This window comes from Protopterus annectens, chromosome 1.part0, assembly GCF_019279795.1.
Source record: "Protopterus annectens isolate FY-2018-M chromosome 1.part0, PAN1.0, whole genome shotgun sequence".
NCBI lineage: Eukaryota > Metazoa > Chordata > Ceratodontiformes > Protopteridae > Protopterus > Protopterus annectens.
This window is the reverse complement of record NC_056725.1, coordinates 1,436,354,357-1,436,374,133: the sequence shown is the minus strand read 5'-3', so window position 1 is coordinate 1,436,374,133 and position 19,777 is coordinate 1,436,354,357. Positions and strand designations below refer to the sequence as shown.

General features: G+C 39.8%; 1 protein-coding gene across 1 annotated transcript in view; it reads left to right on the top strand.

Moving 5' to 3' along the window:
• Positions 1–19,777, top strand: part of LOC122798550 (b(0,+)-type amino acid transporter 1-like) — a 605,707-nt gene that overhangs the window by 340,245 nt on the left and 245,685 nt on the right. The window lies entirely within an intron of this gene.

Genomic DNA, 19,777 nt, shown 5'->3' with positions numbered 1-19,777 from the left:
CCTGAGACTTCACACTATTGTAGAACATCCCACAAGATGTTCTGGAGTCATATCACATCTCCAGATCCACAAAACACATGTAGACAGAATAAGAAAAACCCATGACCTTCCAATATCTGTGCAAGGACAAAGACTTGATCCACTGTTCTGTGACAAGAACAAAAGCTGCACTGCTCATTCTGAGTCTTAGCCTCAACTAATGGAAATATATTTTTCCAGTTTTCAGTACTTTGGCATACATTTTCTAATAGAGGCTAAGAATTGTGGCCCCTCTGTAACTGGAATACACCCTCCCATTCCCCATAACACAATCACAGTCTGATAATGGATAGACACTTTTACAGCCTTCCACATAATGTTTAAAAGGTATAGTAACCAAGACGCCCCCAACAATGTATAGACATTTTAGCATTTTTGAGTGAGTGTCACGCACTCCCAGTCTTGCCACATTAGAAGCAGTGAGCTCTTTTACTGACATTAGTCAAAGTCTACTAGTTGCTTCCAATTTTGCTTGGTTAGAGAAGGGCACATCCAAATGGATTCAGGAGTTCCTCAGATTTTCCCTCCTACCTTTTGAAAATGGCTCCAGTCAATGTCATATTTTTTCCACTTTTTCTGAGAACAGCTTGGCAGTATCCTGTCTTTTCCTCCTCTAGAGATGTTGGATACTTTGTTGGAACCTCACCAAGGCCATTTGAAATTATTCATCATAGTCTGACCACAATGCTTCCATAGCTAGGCCTGCTTCCATATCTAGGCCTTCAGTTTGGTGACTGCCTCAGCTGCTGCTTTCCTCACTTGCTACTACCTATCAGTCAGATGTTGAACCCTTCTGCTAGCCAAGGGAAAAAGGCCTCTTTCTTTAGTCTGAAAGTTCTACTCTCTTCTGCTGTCCATTATTCACTTCTAATTTTACTGACAGGGTAAGTACTAACCAACTCTCATTTACAGCATTGAGGCTTTGAAAAAGAATCCATTCAGACTTCAAATCCTAGTCCTCTCCGAGTATATCAGAGAAGATTTTTCCTGGAGGAAAGAGTTAAATCCATCCCAAACAGAAGAATGGGTTAAGCATTTCCAGGGATCCCTCATTACACTTTTGGGTTTTTCAAGTCTGCAGGCTGCTACCCAGCTCTCTGACCAAGCTGACCACCATATGGTGGTTAGGTGCAGTGCATTTGTCTTTAACTGAATACCAGAGCTGTATCATTGTCAAATGTACTGGATTGCCCCCCCCCAGCAGCCCCACCCCAGAAGCTATTCCAGTGTCCCGTACTTGGCTATTTCTCCCCAGTTACTATAAACACTGTACAAACCTGTTAGTATGCATACTGTTTTCTTCTTTAATTCTACAATGATTACAGATATCTGGATTTAATTTAAAACTACTATTTCAAATGTTATAGCACAAACACTGATAGCCATTTGCTAAACACAATAATACAGTCTCAGAATGAAAATACACTTAGCATGAACAGTAAATGTCTCTGCCCTTGAAATGGCATTGAAACCCACAATTAAAGAAAAAGTATCTGGCCAGTGACCAATTAAGTTTACCGTTGGCCTGTTTTCAAGCCATAGACCTCTTGCACACATTTATTAGGACCGTGCATACTTGCATGTGCTCTTTTGATTCACCTTCCTGATTGTATTAAATTATATTGCGTGCATAGTACAGCACCATGTGTTAAAGTTTTTTTTTAAATTGTAGTTTTGAACATTTTTTCGAGTAAACAATGAAACAAAATGTATGAACCAATAATGACAGCATTTCAACCATAAAAGGCCACTCAAACTAGTGTTCCAGATACAGGTTTGCTGTATCCAGGACTGTATGTAAGCTTCTGGGCCCCTCAAGCCTTTCTGTGTTGGAGGGAAGCCTTCAAGCTTATCAGTGGGAGTGGTAAGCACTAGGTAACCTGTCTACCACATAAGGAGTGGTTCTGGCCCAGAAATTGTAGTTATCGGCCGTTTGGGCAATCTCTTCCATCTCTCTCAACTTTCTGATTTGAAAGCCTGCATTTGCACTTGTTTCTGTCCTGTAACTCGTCTAGTGCAGATACAGATTCTTAGTTTTAGCACTTAAATTTGCTTGTTCATGCTCAGCACTTGTTCAGAACTTGTAAGCACTAAATAAGCTACTAATTACTATAGCACTCAATCTTCCTCATTACCTAGAGGAAAACAGTTTTTGTACTTACTTTTCTCACTTGCTTAGAGAAAAACAGCTCTTGTACTCACTTTCCTCACTTATCTAGAGGAAAATAGTTTTTTATTCAGGCATGTCCAAGGGTCAGCTCCCAGTGTTCTCTCCTGTCTATCTGATGAATCTGGGCAACTTGAGGCAATGTAGAAATTTCCTCATGTACACAGACAACCCTCTCCTCCTACCACCCAACACTACAACCTGTGAGATGCACTTATCTAGCCAAAATGGAGGTAAAGCTCTCTCCAACCAAGACTGAACTTGACAGTCAAGAGGAGAAGGTAAACATTTGCACCACATCACACTCATCACATAGACTCACTAAATCTACACCACAAAAATCCACACATAGTAGCACAAAAACAATCGTGAAGGCTCTCAATAATAATCTGTCTAAGCAACAGAGACCTCCAAAGCAGAAATGTAAGCAACCTCCATCCTTCAACACAACCCAAATGACATATAGCCCACAGACTCAGTGTGCCACTCAACCACAGCCAATAAGCTAAAACAGCATACCCAACACACTAGTCATAGGTGACTCTATAGTCAGGCACACTGATGTCCCACTCACCAGGATAAACAAGGAGAAAGTTACTGTCAGCTGCCTGTCGGGTGCCAGGATCCGCCACATAACCCACGCACTCAGGTCACTCCACAACAAGTACAAATATGACTCTGTCATTGTCCATGTTGGTGTGAATGACCTGAGATGAAAAGAGACATGGAAGAGCTCTCCGATCTTGTAGCCCAGGCAGATATGACCCTAGCCCTGAGTAGCATTCTGCCATCGCCCCAAATGATACTGCAGTACAAGGACAAAATGATTGACCAACAATTGGCTAAGATTCTGCTGTCATTCTAAGGGGATCCAGTATTTGTCTACTTGGGATGACATGGTCGACAGACCATGATGCTTTGCCACAGATGGCCTGCACCTGTTGCCCCTGGAAATCTGGATACTGGCTAAGGCTCTTGCTGCCCCTATAGTGCCTTTTTTAGGCAAGGTTCAAATAACAAATTCACCACCGTAACAGGAACAGGAAGCAAAAACTGAGGGCAGTGCTACTCAATGCTAGAAGTCTAAATCTCAAAATGCACTCACTCGAGGCACTCCTTAAAATGGAGAACATCGATATCTGTGCAGTGACTGAGACCTGCTTCAAGGCTCTAGAGAGAACCCCTGCACTACCAGGCTATAAATCATACCACACTTTTTGGCCATGTAACCTGGACCGATACACCAAAGGAGGAGGTGTGTCCATATTCATTAAGGATATCCACACCTCCTGGCTAGTTGCTCAGCATAATGCATCCGAGGTTATCCAAGTGCAACTAACTATGGGCAAAACTGCAATCCAAATTGTAGCTTGGTACAGATCCCCCACCATGCCCCAGGATTCCCACTCCTCTTTTCTTGATGTACTGGAAAATATTAGGGTTCAACCAAACACCCTAATAATGGGCGACTTCAACTACCCCACAATTAACTGGGAAAACTACTCATGTACCAACTCCTTAGCTCAATGCTTTCTGGAATTCATAAACTCCAATGCCCTGGATCAACTTATCCACACCCCCACCAGGAGCAACAATATCCTAGACCTAGTTATTACCAACATGAGTGACCAGTGTTCCACACCCGAAGTCAAGTCCTCGTTGGTCCGATCTGACCATAAGCTAATCACCCTTGATATCCACATCCTGCCCCCACCCCCCATTAAGGAAACCATGGTAAAAAATTTCTCCAAAGCCAACTTCATGCTTCTTAAGACAGAAGTGGTGAACTTCATGACACCAATGCAGATGGACAATACAGTTACAACTGCTGAATCCTACACAAATACACTCTATAAGCACTTACATGAGTGAACGGAGCATGCTATCCCAAACAAAACCAAGACACTATCCTCCAAAAAAAGGAAGCCAATCTGGTGGTCCCCTGCCATAAACAAACTGTACAACAGAAGGAAGAAACTGTTGCAAAAGAGAGTAAAATCCCAAGAGTGGAGGAGCTCCCTGGTCAGCCTCAGTAAAGAGCTGAGATCCCTTATATGATCCTCCAAAGCTAGCTACAAAAACAAAATCACCACTAATTCTATGGACAACTACAAAGCATTCTATAGCTATGTCAAGAATCTCGATGGCAACACCCAAATCTGCTCTGAGTTACAGCACAAAGGCACGAAAATTACAGAACCAACTGATATTGCCAACATCCTGGCAGATAGGTTCAGTGCTAACTTTACCCCTCCTCATCCCCTAAAGGGCCCATATCTATACAGAAAGAATGCAGAGTCCCTGTAATCACAACTATGCAGGCAAAAGCTGCACTCTCTAAAGCCAAAATCACAGTATCCATGGGACCGGACAACATCCCAGACTGCATTTTACATGAACTTCAGAATGAACTGGCTCCCCACTTAAGCACCATGTTCAATAATAGCCTCACATCAGGCTTTGTGCCCACTGAATGGCATACAGCAACAGTTATCCCACTCCACAAAGGGGGAGCCACCACTGATCCCGGGAACTATCAACCTATTTGCCTGACGAGCCTGGTCTGCAAGGCCATGGAATGTATCATCATGGAACTCATAAACAAAGACATTGGTAACCTACAAACTCTGAATCCCACCCAGTTCGAGTTTGTGAAAGGCAGATCATGCCTCCTGAACCTGATCGACTTCTTTGAGGCAGTCACCAAAGCCGTAGATGAGGGTAAAGTGGTTCACACAGCCTATCTTGACGTTGTCAAGGCTTTTGACACCATCCCCCATTCTGGAATTATAGCTAAACTCACTAAACTAGGTATAAATCCCTACGTCACAAGATGGGTTGCCAACTGGCTCACTGACAGAACCCACACTGTAAAAGCTGCAGACACCAAATCTGACCTCAAAGCAGTGACAAGTGGAGTACCACAGGGTTCCATCCTGGGATCTCTCCTTTTTGGTATCTACTTCTCTGAAATACAGGCTAACACAGAAGGCCTCTGGCTAATGAAGTTCACAGATGGCTGCAACCTAAGAGCTATAGTCAAGTCCCCAAATGATGTGGACATCCTACAGAAGGGCCTCGCTGAGACACATGCCTGGTGTCAGAGCCATGGCCTCAAGCTCAATGCCAAAAAGTGCAGTGTCATCCAGCAATCTACTTAACACCAAATGTGTGATAAGAGAACTTGGGACCCAGGTAGACAATAGTCTCTCCTTTGATTGTCATACTGCCACAGTAGTCAGGAAGTCCTTCTATGTGGCACACCTCATCATAAAAGGGTTCTAATCCAGGAAAAAAGAGGTCATTGTTCCCCTCTACTCGACACTCATTAGACCCATTATAGAGTACAACGCCCCTTTTGGAATGTACCTCACAAGACATCTGCAGCAGCTGGAAAGGCCACAGAAGTACCTCACAAAGAGGATTACTGGCCTCAAACAAATGCCCTATACTGGCCACCTCAAAAAACTCCAGCTTTACTCCGTAGCATATCGCCTACTCTGAGGTGATCTCTGCCTAACATATAAAGCTATGTCAAACCCAGAGCTGTTGGACATGCTACACCTAAAGAAATTTTAATCCCTCTGAACTACACGCTCTAGGGACCTAAACCTTGTCACCACAATAAACAGGACATGCTGGAGGGATAGAGTCTGTCCCAGAGACTTCCCATACTTTGGAACAGGCTACCCATCTATGTCAAGCAAAGTTCTTCATTAGCACTCTTCAAGAAAAATCTTGATGAGTGGATGGGAAATAGGAAATAAACCCCGGGGATCACTTCTGTGTCTCTGCTCGACAGTGGCACAGGAAAATAACTTTCTTGGGTGGCATAAGCCAAGGAACCTTGTTGGCTAGGCCTACATAGGCCCTTGGGCCGATAGCCTAGTACCTACCTATGAACCTATAAACTTTATTACAATCCACCAGTATCAGTCAATATGTAAAATCTCCGCAGAAGTAAAAGTCATCTGAATAATTCCACATTAAATAGATCTGTAACTATTGAAGAGATTGCTGCTGGCAAACAGCTTTACATTTCAGTGTTTCATCCACAAATTCAGTGGCTGCTTCCCTTGAAAAATAAATTGCTGATGTTATATTAAAAAAATGGTAAGCTGGTAATATTGTGGCAAAGAATGAATGACATACCAACAACAACTTCATAGTTACTAGGCATCTTATCCAAAGAAGGACACATTCGGAAGATGGGAGTGCAGCACCCCATCCCCTCCTTAAAGTACATGACAGTATCAGCAATCCATCTACATGGTGTGGGAGTAGAACCCACAATCTTCTACACCAAGAATAAGTACACTAACTAGTGTGCTACTCATACTGCTTTCAAACTGTATAGCATAAGTACTGATGGCCATTTGCTAAAGAAAACAAACAGCATGAGCAACAGTAAGCTTCTCTTACATTGAAACACGATTCCTTGAAAAGTGCTGAAAAGTGCACTGAAGCTGATAAGTATTCTGGTATTTGGTGTAGATGAGTCAGGCTCTTGTCTCCTGTAATCAAGGTACAGGGTTTGAGCCTGTGCAATTTAATTAACAAAGCTGTCATCCCTAACTATGGCATTTCACACACACCTTACTGAAGGAAGATATGCCCCCTGGAATGAATGTCTCATTTTAAGAAGGAACCCAAGCAACTTTAAATTCTGCACACACAGAGAAGAAGACGCAGCAGTAAAAGGAATGTTTAAAATATGCATGTGTTGATGCACACAGAGAAATAGCAGGAATATGCATGTGTATGTGTCAATTCATACACAGACGCAGTGTGTGCTTAAAGAAGAATGTTGTTAAAAAAAAAAACAGGCATGCAATTTTTTTTTTAATGAAATGCTGTGGCAGCAACTCCCCCTCCCCCTAGGCAGCACCCCCCCCCCCCCCCAGCCACCAGGCTTTAGGCAACTGCCTAGGTCAACTAGTGCTGGATCCAACTCTGCTGGGTACTCATGATATATGACAACAGGTCTGAAGATAGGTCTGTAAAATCAATCACTGATCTCTGACTCTATTACACAGTATGTTGTTGTGTCTTTCGGCTTTTCCCGGTTAGGGGTTGCCAGAGCGGAACTCCGGTCCGCTAATGATTGGCAGTAGATTTTTACGTGCTGGCTTGCTGGGCCTAATGCACAACCTTCGGATGAGTAAAAAAGTCCAAAACAGTTCACTATTTTGGTTCAGAACAGGCAAACAATGTTTCACAATCACTGCCATCCAGGTATCTCCATTATTCCCCACATATGCTCTGATGTCTCCTTTTGAGCTACAGGATCATTAGGTGGTTCCCTACTGAGTGCCATATTCAAAGTCTCTAGGAAGAGGTGTTAGATACATATGCACAAACAACAGAGAGAGATTTCCTTCTGCAGCCCACAGTGGTGGCCCATGGAGAAATGCTCCATATACATAATGCTAAAGAAAAATGATTTCTACTATCACATTTTCATCTATACAAATACTAAGACATTATATGTATGTAATAAAATTACATACAGCATCCAAACCTCTCATTTATAGGCACAAAGTCCAAATGACTGAGACCCAGATGTGGACATGTGGGTACCCCTACACCTATTAAACTCATTACATTTATTTGATGCATAGAATGTTATTTACTTCTGGTTCCATCTGTGAGGCATGTACTTATTTATCTAAACTGGAGGTTAGTCTCTCCATCCCAACAAGAGTGAGTAAACAACTCCAGCAACAACATTGCAACAGCATAGTTTCACAGCATCCCTACTATGTATCCTGAACCAATAGTAAAGACATTTTGCTTAAGCTTCCTAGCCTCCAGATATTCTGCTTTCTTGCCTCAGCCTCACACTTTAAATACTAATACCACAAGCACACCTGCAGCCATACCTACTGTTATAGGTGTCACCTGTCCTGCAAGCTTGTACCCTTAAGGTCCTAAAAGCCAGCAATGCATTACAAAAAAGTGTTAGTCACTGGTGACTTCATTGTAAGATAAACAGAAACAGTGCTCAGCATGTTGGCAAAGAATAAGATGAAGGTTTGCTGCCTTCATGCTATTAGGATTAGACATGTCATTACTTCCATTACTTCCCTGCAACAACCAAGATATGATTGTAGCTATGACCTTGTAGTTGTCTGTGTAGGGGAGAATGATCTTAGGCATTCTAAATTGGGGGGGTGCAGAAAAACATTGTTGAGCAGTCTGCTCATATCTTCAAAAATATCAAGGATAAAATAATTGGCTTTGATAACTGGCTAGTAAACGGATGTAATTTAGAAGGATCCAGTGTATGCTTTCATGGTATAATAAGATCAAACTACTACCCCCGACACACACACACACACACACACACACACACACACACACACACACACACACACACACACACACACACACACAGTTTGCAAGAGATGGGCTGCACTTTTCACATCTCTGTTTTCTCATACCGGTTAAAAAGTTTGCTACCCTATAGTCCCTTTTTACACAGAGTTCCCTGGCTCATGATATTGGACTGCAGGACTGCAGCCCCCCAGCTGTAAACCAAAAATCCCTAGCTGTAACTAAAATAAAAAAAAATCCCGGAACTCACGCATGCATGCTTGAAAAATTGAATCTGGACTGCTGTTTAACCAGTCCGGAATTGGAAAGCAGGCAGCAGTCTACAGATACCCCAGAAGTCCATGCAGTTACAACTGCATAGACTGGAAGGGGATTGGACTGCAAGGTCTGCAGTCTGTGCATGCTCAGAACAAATGAGCTGAGGCAGAGCATGCATGCATGGCATTCCAGAATTTGAACTCAGTGCCGAGTTTTGAATGGAAGCAGCTTATTCTGCAGACTTTTGCATTTGGAAGCAGCTTATTCTGTGGACTTTTGAATGGAGGGGACATGGAGGCTTATTTATTCTGTGAGGGAGGGAACTGGCTTATTATTCACACAGGAGCTGCGGACTTTAAAGAACAAATGGAGGACAGGACTCTGCATCCAGAGCTGGATTTTACTCAGGTACTGTGTGTGTGAGCTAGAGAGAGTAACTCAGGCTCAAACCCTCAACCTTGGGCACAAGTAGCAACAGCCTAAATTCCCTACCCACCACCACTTGTGAAAAGCATTCATATTTTTGCCTCATATTCTGTTCTGTTCCTCATAAAATCTGTGGTTTTCTGGGTTTTGAATTTATTAAATAATGACAGACATTTGAATTTCAGACTTCATATTCTTCAGAAAGTACATGGTAATATGAAACATTTTATTCTAGCAATTTTCTAAGTTTATAAGATCAATATTTTAAATTTGTCTCTATTTTTGGGTCTGTATTCCCCCTATTATTGGCTTTGTATGGGTTGTTTGTGCTAAGAGGTTGAGAGCTATGGTGAGAACTGAATTCACTAAATGATAGCCATTTAAGTTTCAGTCTTCCTGTCTTTCAAGAAACAGCTGATTTGGCATAGTGGTATGTTGCTCTGACTGTAGTGCACAGGGTCCTGGCTTCAGGATTTGTCAGTGAAATGCATGGCAGTAGCACAGCATTTTATTCTAGCAACTTTCCAATGTTATACAAGCACTGTTTAAAATGTGTCCCTGGTTTTTGGGCTTTTGTCCCACCCCACCCCCATTAAATTTTGGCTTTTTCCAGATTTCTTGTGCTCATGTGCTGCAAATTGAGAGATACAGTTGAGTGTCAAGTAGATTTTACATGGAGCTAAGAGCTTCAGAGGAAGAGAAGTTTAGTGCTGCTTATGCTGAGTCTACTTGCATTGTTAATAGTGCAATAGGTAGTGTACTTGCTTTCAGTGCAGAAGGCTGTGGGTTCTACTCCCACAGTATGTAGCTACATTGCTGATACTGCACTGGGTTGTACTTTTAAAGGGGGTGGATGCTGCAGTCTGGAGAATGTCCTCGTTGGTGGGGATACCTAGTAACTATCAACCTGTTATCAGCTTGCCATCCATTCCCTATTGCAATATTACTAGCTTATCATTTTTTTTAATGTAACATGGGTAATTTATTCCTCAGTGGCAACAGGCACTTTATATGTAGATGAAACAATGAAATATAAAGTTGTTTGCCAGCAGCAACCTCTTCATTAGTTACATATCTCTTTAATGTGGAATTATTTAGATGGCTTTTACTTCTGCAGAGATTGTGCATATTTACTGATACTGGTGGAAATGTTCTTAATTGGGCAGTTTTGTCATTATTGGTGCATGCATTTTGTTTCATTGTTTACGGGAAAAATGTTCAAAATAATAAATTTAAAATGCCCACTAACAACTGTACTGTATTATACAAGGAATATAATTTAATACAATCAGGAAGGTGTATCAAAGAACACATATATTTCGTGTGCAAGGGGCCTATGATTTCAAAACAGCCCATAGTTAATCTTTATCTGCCAGTGGCCAGATATATTTTCTTTGAATGTGGGTTTCAATGCTGTTTCAATAAATGTGAGTTTCAAGGGCAGAGAAGTTTTAATGCTAAGTCTATTTTCATTGTGTGACTGCATTGCTTTGTTTAGCAGATGTCTATTAGTGCCTGTGCTGTAAAATATAAAATAAAACTTTGAAATGAAATCCAAATCATCGTAGAAGTAAAGCAGTATGCACATTACACTGTTTATGGTAAATGGGGTAAAATAGCCAAGTAATGGGACATTAGAATGGCTGCAGGGGGAGGCCACATTCGACCATGATTTTGTGAGGGGGAAGGGTGACAAACTCAAAGACAGCCCCGGCTGAACCATACCTCTCCACTGTCCAGATTTTCACAGAATGAATACATTTTTGCTTCTTATTTTTGTTTGGTCCTCATAAAATTTGTGGTTTTCTGGCAAATCATTTGAAGTCACTAAATAATGACAGACATTGAGTTTCAGACTTCATACTCTTTAGAAAAATGCATGCTAAAGCAAGACCTGTTATTCTGTCAACTGTCTAAGTTTATACAAGAGCGATTTGTAGTACTGTCTGTATGTTCCCCCAATATATTTGGACTTGTACAGTTGTCCTGCATTAAGAGGTTGAGAGGTATGCACAAATAAATTGCTTTATAGAATTAGGTATATCCAAACCTCTCAATTGTCCCCAAATTTGGCTCAAAATGTTGCTCTCCCCCTAATAATCTCTCCGCAAAATGGCAATTTTGGAAGAAAGTGTGGAGGGGTTACAATTGATAAATAATTGTAATGATCAGAGTTATAGATTACTTTTATTTCAGAAATGCACGTACATTCTCTTTTGTCAGCTGCTCAACTTAATAGTACTAATATTAAAAAAGTGTCCCTTCTTTGATAGGTTCCCAGCTGTATTGTGTGGCTATTATATATTTTTGCATCACATTTTTGGTCCATTTTTCATAAAAGTGTGGTTTTCTGGCAAATTAGTAGCAAATCATTAAAGATTGAAGTTAGAAAATGACGACAGACATTTGCGTTTCAGATTTCATACCCTGCAGAAAATTCAGACTAATGCACCTACTATTCTATTATCTTTCTAAGATTATAAGAGCAATATTTAAAAATTGTCCTTATTTTTGAGCCTTTGTCCCACTTCTATTTATGGCTTTGTCCAGATTTCTTGCTCTGAGGTTGAGAGGAATGACAAATGTGTCAGGGCCATACCGTCAGGCAGAAACATTTCCAATTGTGACATACTTGTTGCACCCCACTCCCCCATGTAGTGACTGTGGATTTGTCCAAACAAGGCAAGGAGCAGATACGCAGTGTAAGTGTGCAGACTATCCCCCCATCCAAGGTAGACACAAGTACTACAGTGGCTTTTCATCTGTACTTAATTTTGCAGAATGTTCTGGTTTTCTGTCATATTTTTATACTTTTGATTTATGTTTCTTATTATTCAGAAAATGCATGTTGTTGCACTGCCTGTTCCTCTGTGTTTAAGTAGCAGTGCTTTAATAACTATCAGGTAAGCTTGTCTGAGATTGTAAGATGCAAGTAAGCTTTAATAAGCATACTGTTAAAGAATTACCAACATTGAAAGCCTTTTTGTTGTTGCCATGCAGAGAATATTTACATAACTAGATAACGTATAAGCCTTAGGTATTGAAATGCATGACAGTATTTGTAATAACGGACAGGATTACAGTATTTTCAGAAGCTCATTACATTTGTTGGAGACTTGCAGTCATCTTTGCAGGCTTTACCTGTAAACTAAACAGAATGCCACTCTATCATGTGTGGTCCATAACCTGTGCAGTAATCTTTTAAGCAATTTATCTTGAGCTTGTTTCTTGTTTGCTGTTCATTTTTTACTTTGATCACATTTTCCCCATGAAACAAGTAGGTAGTTGTTGTCAGGCAGCAGGTCTTTTTTGGATAAGAAACATTTTTACAAGTGGGGGTATCACAAAGATTGCTACTTTCAGCATGTTACTTGGTACTTTTATAAAGCTGAATATAAATTATAATTAGAACTGCAGTGCAAGGAGAAGTGGTTTGAGTGGAGTGCTGCTTGTTTTTTTATACATGATTTTGACTGGCATTCCAGTAATGTATTTAAAAAAAATATTTTTTCATGCCTCACAACCTTTTTGTTTCCATCTAGATATTAAGTAAGCTGTCATGTAGCCAATGCATTGAAATATTTTTTTCTTATCCCAATTTTTGTGGTTTTGAGTATAGTTCTGCCCCTTTCTGGTTGGCCACACCCCTTCCCATTGGCCCTACTCATTCAGCTGTCTCCTGCAGCCCCCCTTTGATTTGAAGTCACCAACCGCCACTGCATCTCATCATGTCAAATTCCAGTCCAGATAACATCAAGGTAGCACTGCTAAATGCCTAAAGCCTACATAACAAAATCTCTGAACTGTGGGCCTTCCTTCCTCTTAAAAGACATTGGCATTTGTGTAATTACAGAAACCTGGTTTAAGTGCAGGGTTAGCACCCCCACTATTGCAGGCTACAATGCCTGTCATGCATACAGATCCACCAGCAGCTGAAAAAGAGTATTTATTTATTCATTTATTTGTAACCCCCCCCCCCATTGCCTGCCAGCAGACCATACATGATACAAATCTACAACTAGTCTGTACCCTAGTTGCACTCAATAATATTAATTACAACATTACAGACAATTATAAACCCCCATCTGTGACACCTTCAAAACAAGCAGAATACATTAATCAGCTAGAAGAGTTAATTATTGAACCAGAAATCTTTCTTATGGGTGACTTTGGCTATCCAGGTGTAAACTGGCAAACATATACTACCAAAGGCAAGTGTGCCCAGAGATTTCTGGACTTTATAAATGCCATAACATGTGACTACACTATCCCTCTAACCACCAGAGGTGTTAACCTTTTTCATATTGTCCTCACAAATGTTCCTTACAAATACATCACATCTCTTACTGTGCACAACCTAGTAAAATATAACCATCTTGTTATTTATTTTTCCCGCAAAACCTACTATGCAGCATCTAATAACTCCTCTGCATTAAGGGATTACTTCAAAACCAATTACTTACTACTTATTGATTTTATTAATAATCACAAAATGTATAGCTCTCTAGGAATCTTTTATCTGAGGCTGCTGCCTAATCCTATGAATTTTATTTGCTCTTGGATAGCTATATTAGGCATCTGTACCAGTCTGATTTAAGCATAATAGCAGATTTAAAGCTAAACCCACAGGGTAGAACTCCCACTTCAACAAACTGTATAAGAAAAAGAAAAAGATCATGGGCATTTCTAAAAAAATGTTCACCTCATCATTATAAAAGGCATTTAAAACTGATAAGTAAGTTCTGAAAAGTAGCATTAGAAAATGCATGGCTAGCAATGCAGTTAGGATTGCAACTGCTTCTTAAGTCCTTCTTCAGCTATATTAGAAAGCATAGTCATACCCAATAATTCTGTAACAAACTTGACTATTTTCTCTGACATCAAGGACATTGCAAATTTTTTTTTTATTTTCTAACTCCCTCCCAGATCGCTTGCTAACCCTATACAGTCTCAGGCTGTTTTCATCTTCTAGTCTTGCCTGCTCCTGAATCCACCAATTGCTCCTTTTCTGGGTACACCAGCTGTGACCCTTAGCCAGGTGCCCTCCCAGTCTGATTCCTCAGGAAGTCAACCTAAACAGTGCTCTTTGGTAGGCTCAAGGAGTGAAGAATTTAAAGAGAGAAAGCAAATGTAGAACCTGGGAGCAGTTGTATTTGTGAAAGCCAGTGAGTTGCCCTTAGCTGGTGTATTGACATCAGGACTTCCTCACAACCCTTTATATAAAACCTGAGCTGACATGCAAGGCTCCTGGTTTCCACTACGAGTCACCCAGACATCAGGGAGCTGGCCATTGTCCACTTCATACTTTTCTCCTGGTCAGTGCTACTAGAAGTCCAAATCCATTCCCAAACTTGAGCTGTTAGCAAATACAATGCATGCTGCCCTCTGTACCAACAGGCTTCATGGACATTGCTAAAATTCTTGGAGACAAATTCTCTTCCAGTTTCACTCCACTCATCCTCACATCTGTCCCCTATTCCTCCTCACACCTCCCTTCCCAAAATAACATTGAACCATGTCATTTTGACACTTTCTAAAATTAAAAAAAAATATCTGTTACATAAGTCCTGCAAGTATTCCAGGATGTTTGTTGAGAAGCATTAATTCCCATCTAGGACAGCCCTTCCATCAACTCTTTAACCTAAGTCTCTCCATTGGTTACATTTCCAAGGTATGGAAAACAACTGTTGTGGTATCCTTGCATAAATGTGGTCCCTCTACTGACACTGAGAATTACAGACTTATTAGACAAATCAGAATTATTTGCAAGGCTATAGAACACATTCTAGAGGAGCAGGATAGGTAATTGGTACTCTAACAGATAAAAAAACCTATAAAAAACAAAAATAAATAATAAAAAACAATCCACGAACAGAACGGAGATAAAATGGAACCGTTTATTAACAAAGTAGTCTCACCAGAGCATGACTGAGTGCTTTCACCTTCATAGGCTTCATCAGAGTCATGCTTAAATCACTGATTATGTTAATTTATATGGCCAACTCCATACATAATTTCCTAGTCAGTGAGATAATAATCCTAGTGACAATCCAAAGAAAAATAAAAAAAAAAATGAAACATCAATATAAACAAATCACTAAAAATACCAGTATCAAATTGAGACATCGATATAGAGTATACAATATATAAAAACATCTAATCCAAAACACTGAGTGCAAAAAAAATTGGTGCAAACCATAAAAATTCCCTAACTCCACATAACATTATTCCACATATTTCTATTATTATGTGGTCATTTCTAATGCTATCATATCTAACACTCTTTCCTTCTACACTTAAAAATAGAAGAAATAAAAATATTGGCATTCAATCCCAGCTCAACCCTGGCATTCAGTCTTAACTGCCATTTGGTTTCCTTAATTTCGGCGTCCATCTTGGGGGCCCCCCCCTCACTGATTGGTGCAAACTCGATCAATAACAAAAAATATGAACCTTTTAAAATTGCTGCAGTTAATGCTATGCACATACAGGGCACTAGTTGACTTCCTGTTCCTAATATCTCTAGTATGCTCAGAAATCCTATCCCTCATTCTCCTCGTGGTTTTACCCATGTAAAATCCTGAACATGTAGTGCAGGTTGCAACATACACTACCATATCAGTGTTACAATTGCATCATCCTGGAGATTGTAGGTTCCTGTAGTAGCCAGCAATCTCAACATATGGTCCATCATTGATAAATTTACACCAGTTACAGGCCCCACATTTACTCATCCGGGACCTGTACAATTTGTCCAGTGTCCTGCCCTGTATTTCCAACAATTCTTTGATGTTATGCCCCTTACTATAGGCAAACTTGGGTTTGCTTCCTAGCTTATTCTTGAGGTTGGTGTCGAAGACACTTTCCCAAATAGCACAAAATTTCATTAACAACTGGGGTGTTAAGTGGTTGCACTGCGTTACCATAACATCACTTCCAAAGGACGTCTGCCTCGTGTCATTCACTACCCCCTCCATCATATTTAAAATCAGTGTAAATTTTGTCACCCTTCCTCTGTTAACTTCCTTCATTATCCTAGAAAGGAAACATGTGGGGTAGCGCCTGGTCTTAAACATCCCTATGGGGTTGTCCATTTCCTGAAGTTATAATGAGTCATCACTGATCGTGAAATCCTGACCATCTGGCCCTTGACAACACTTCATTTTTGATGTATAGAGTGACAGCTATCAAAGTGCAAAAGTGTATTAGAAAAGGTCTCTTTTCTAAAGATAGTAGATTGCAAGCCACCCTTTTCCTTGTCCAATTGGATATCCAAAAAATTTATTTTTGTTGCATGTAATTTAAAGGTAAATCTCAAATATTGTGTTGTAGTGTTCAAAAAATCTACAAATTCCTTGGCTTCATGCTCATTGCCTGCCCACAAAATAAGGATGTCATCCAGGAACCTTAAAAACACAACAACTTTTGCCCAATAGGGGGAGGAGAATACATAACTTTTCTCCCATTCAGTCAAGACCAAATTGATGAAAACAGGGGCACATTTGGCAACCATAACCACTCCTGTGGTCTGTTGAAAAAAACTTCCCTTCAAAATAGAGGAAATTATTTTTCAGAATGATGTCCATCATCTCAACCAACAAATTAACCTTGTCATCACTAAGGGTCCCAGCCTCCTTAAGGCTTTGATGGTATAATTCTAATCCTTCCTCATGTGGTATTACAGAAAATAAATTGATGACATCAATGGTGAGAAAAAGATAATTGTTCTCCTTATTCACACCCCTTAACACTTCCAGGCAATGCCAAGAGTCCTTAAGGATGTGCCTATATCCCTCCAGTACATTTTTGGAATAATAGTCGACATAAGCAGCCAAAGGCTCTGTTTTCGATGTTCTAGCTGCCACAATTGGTCTGAAAGGGAGGTTGTGTGGATCTTTGTGCATTTTAGGTATACCGAATATAGCTGGTATAATGAGGATTTCATTGGTAAAGAAATCAAATTCATCCTTCGTAATTGTGCCAACAAGGGGAGCATCCAGAAGGTACATATCAATTTTGCTTTAGGGTCTGCTGATTTCATTCCTCAAAACCCTTTCATAAGTTCCTGCATCATTAAGAATGTCATACATTTTACATACATAGTCCAAATGAGAAATTATAACAACCCCTCCCCCCTTATCAGGTTTCATTAACCTATAGTCTTTATTATTGATCAACTCTTTTAGGCATGCCCTTTTGTCACTAGAGAGATTGTCAGGGGGGTTTCATCCAGAACTACATATCTTCCTGACTTCACTTTCATATAATCTCTCAAAGGTATTCACCAATGGGTTACAAGGGGGATTAAAGGTGCTACTTCATTTCAACAAAGGCACCGTAGTGTCCTTCAACCTTTCCTGACCAGAAATAAAATATTCTCAAATTAAGTTGTCTGATAAATAATTTTAGATTTACTAACACATTTGTCACATCAAGTCTGTAATGAGGGGCAAAACTGAACCCCTTCTTCAATAGCTCAAAATGTGTATTCTTCACCTGTAAATCACTCAAGTTAAAAATAGCAAAACCCTGGCTGGTAGTAATGCTCCCCATTGTAACAGGGGCCCCTAGTGTGTCACTTTTGTCTGATGCTTGATTAAGTAATCCACTAGTGGAAACATTGCAAAATGCATGTGAAAAAGCATTGAAAAACATATCACTCAAAGTATTAACATTGTCATTATCACAGCTGTCATGAGAAATATTCAAAAAGCATTAGGAACATCATCAAACGTATCATTTGAAACATTGATACATGAATTGTTAAAAGACACAGTTAATACCTAATTTTTCCCCTCCCCCTCCCTCTCTTGTTGGCTATTCCTTGGAAATCCATTTGCCAATTTGAGTTGCTTGTTTTTTATTTTTCTTTGGATTGTCAATAGGATTATTATCTCACTGACTAGGAAGTTACATATGGGGGTGACCATATAAATTAACGTAATCAGTGATTTAAGCATGACTCTGATGAATCCTATAAAGGTGAAAGCACTCAGTTAATAAACGGTTTTGTTTTATCTCCAGTCTGTTCATGGTTTGGTACTCTAACAGAACTCATGCCATTAAGGAGGGGAGTGTTTGCTCTAGACAGACAAGCATCAGCAGCAGTTTTCCATAGGTCACTGTCCTAAGCCTCTCCTTTTAGGCATATACTTCTCTGTCATAAAAGCTGATATCTGTAGACTATGGCTAGTGAAGTGTGCTGACGATTTCAAACCTTTGTGCAGTTATCAAATCCCATTCTGATACTCATTTCTCCAGCAACATCTAGACCAAACTAATGTGTGGTGTGTTAATCATGGGCTTACCTTCAGTGCCACAAAATGCAGCATAGTTTCCATTGGTAAATCTAGCGTCACTGTCTCCTGGTATGTAGAGAATATTTTTTGGAATAAGCTGTCCATATACACCAAGTACTTCCCTAGCAACCATTTCACCCAGTCTGGATAAGTGGATGGACAATGGCAAAAACTTAATGAGAGACATTGTTATTCTACCACCAGCACTGGGTGATGTTACAGTGTCTCAATTGCCTCCTTGGCTGTAAACTTTTTAAGAAGTTATACATGTGTTTATATTTTCTGTTCAGAAAATTCATACTGTAATGAATGCACTTTCATTTTTTCATTGATGGCCTAGATAGAAAAGCTTCATACAGATACAACTGCATTATGGACACAATTCCTTTTTAGTCATTGCTTATAACATTGATCTGCATAGAGACAGCAACAACAGCATTTATAATATAACTATATATATATATATATATATATATATATATATATATATATATATATATAAACACTTCAACACAGGTCAGTATAACAGTAAGCTAACATAATGCATTAGGTAACTGAAGTCCAGTACATTTTTTTATTGATACTAAAAGGTACAGTAGAAGAAAAAGAGCCCACAAGCAAAGAATAAGAGAGATCAGGGAAGAAAACACTTATCCAGGTGCCAGTTATAGGATTTGTGCTAGAATGTGGACTAGGTTAGTTTAGTGGTTGCGCTCTGAGCTTGGTTTGAAAGGCAGAACAAAATAGCTAGCTGATTTTGTTATTCTCTTAATCTGTCTGCTGCACAACTAAGCACACTTGTCATGAGGTTTTGTACGCATAAGTCTTTTAGGAATAGAAATATATGTAATAAATATTCAATTTTTCTAGAAAAGAATCTTTTTTGAGGGATACGGTAAAGTTGGAGTAGAGTTTATTCCTTAGTTTGAAATGAAGAAAGACAAAGAAACATGACCCATATTAATTTGCTTTCTCTGGGAATTTTTACAGAATCATGGCATGTGATGGTTTTGTTAGAAGTTCTTTTTTCTGGGAATATAGGAAAGAATGCAGCATATAAAAAATATTCAGTCTGTGGCACACCAGATTAAGGTGGGCTCCTTTCTGCACAGAGTTTCTAATAAGGATTCATGCAAGCTTTGTTTAAATTACCTACTACTCTTATTAGTGCTGTTATGTCTGTATGGGGCAGCTGTTGTACATCCCTGAATCCATTCACTGTCAAACCACTCTCTTAGGATCAGTTATAAGA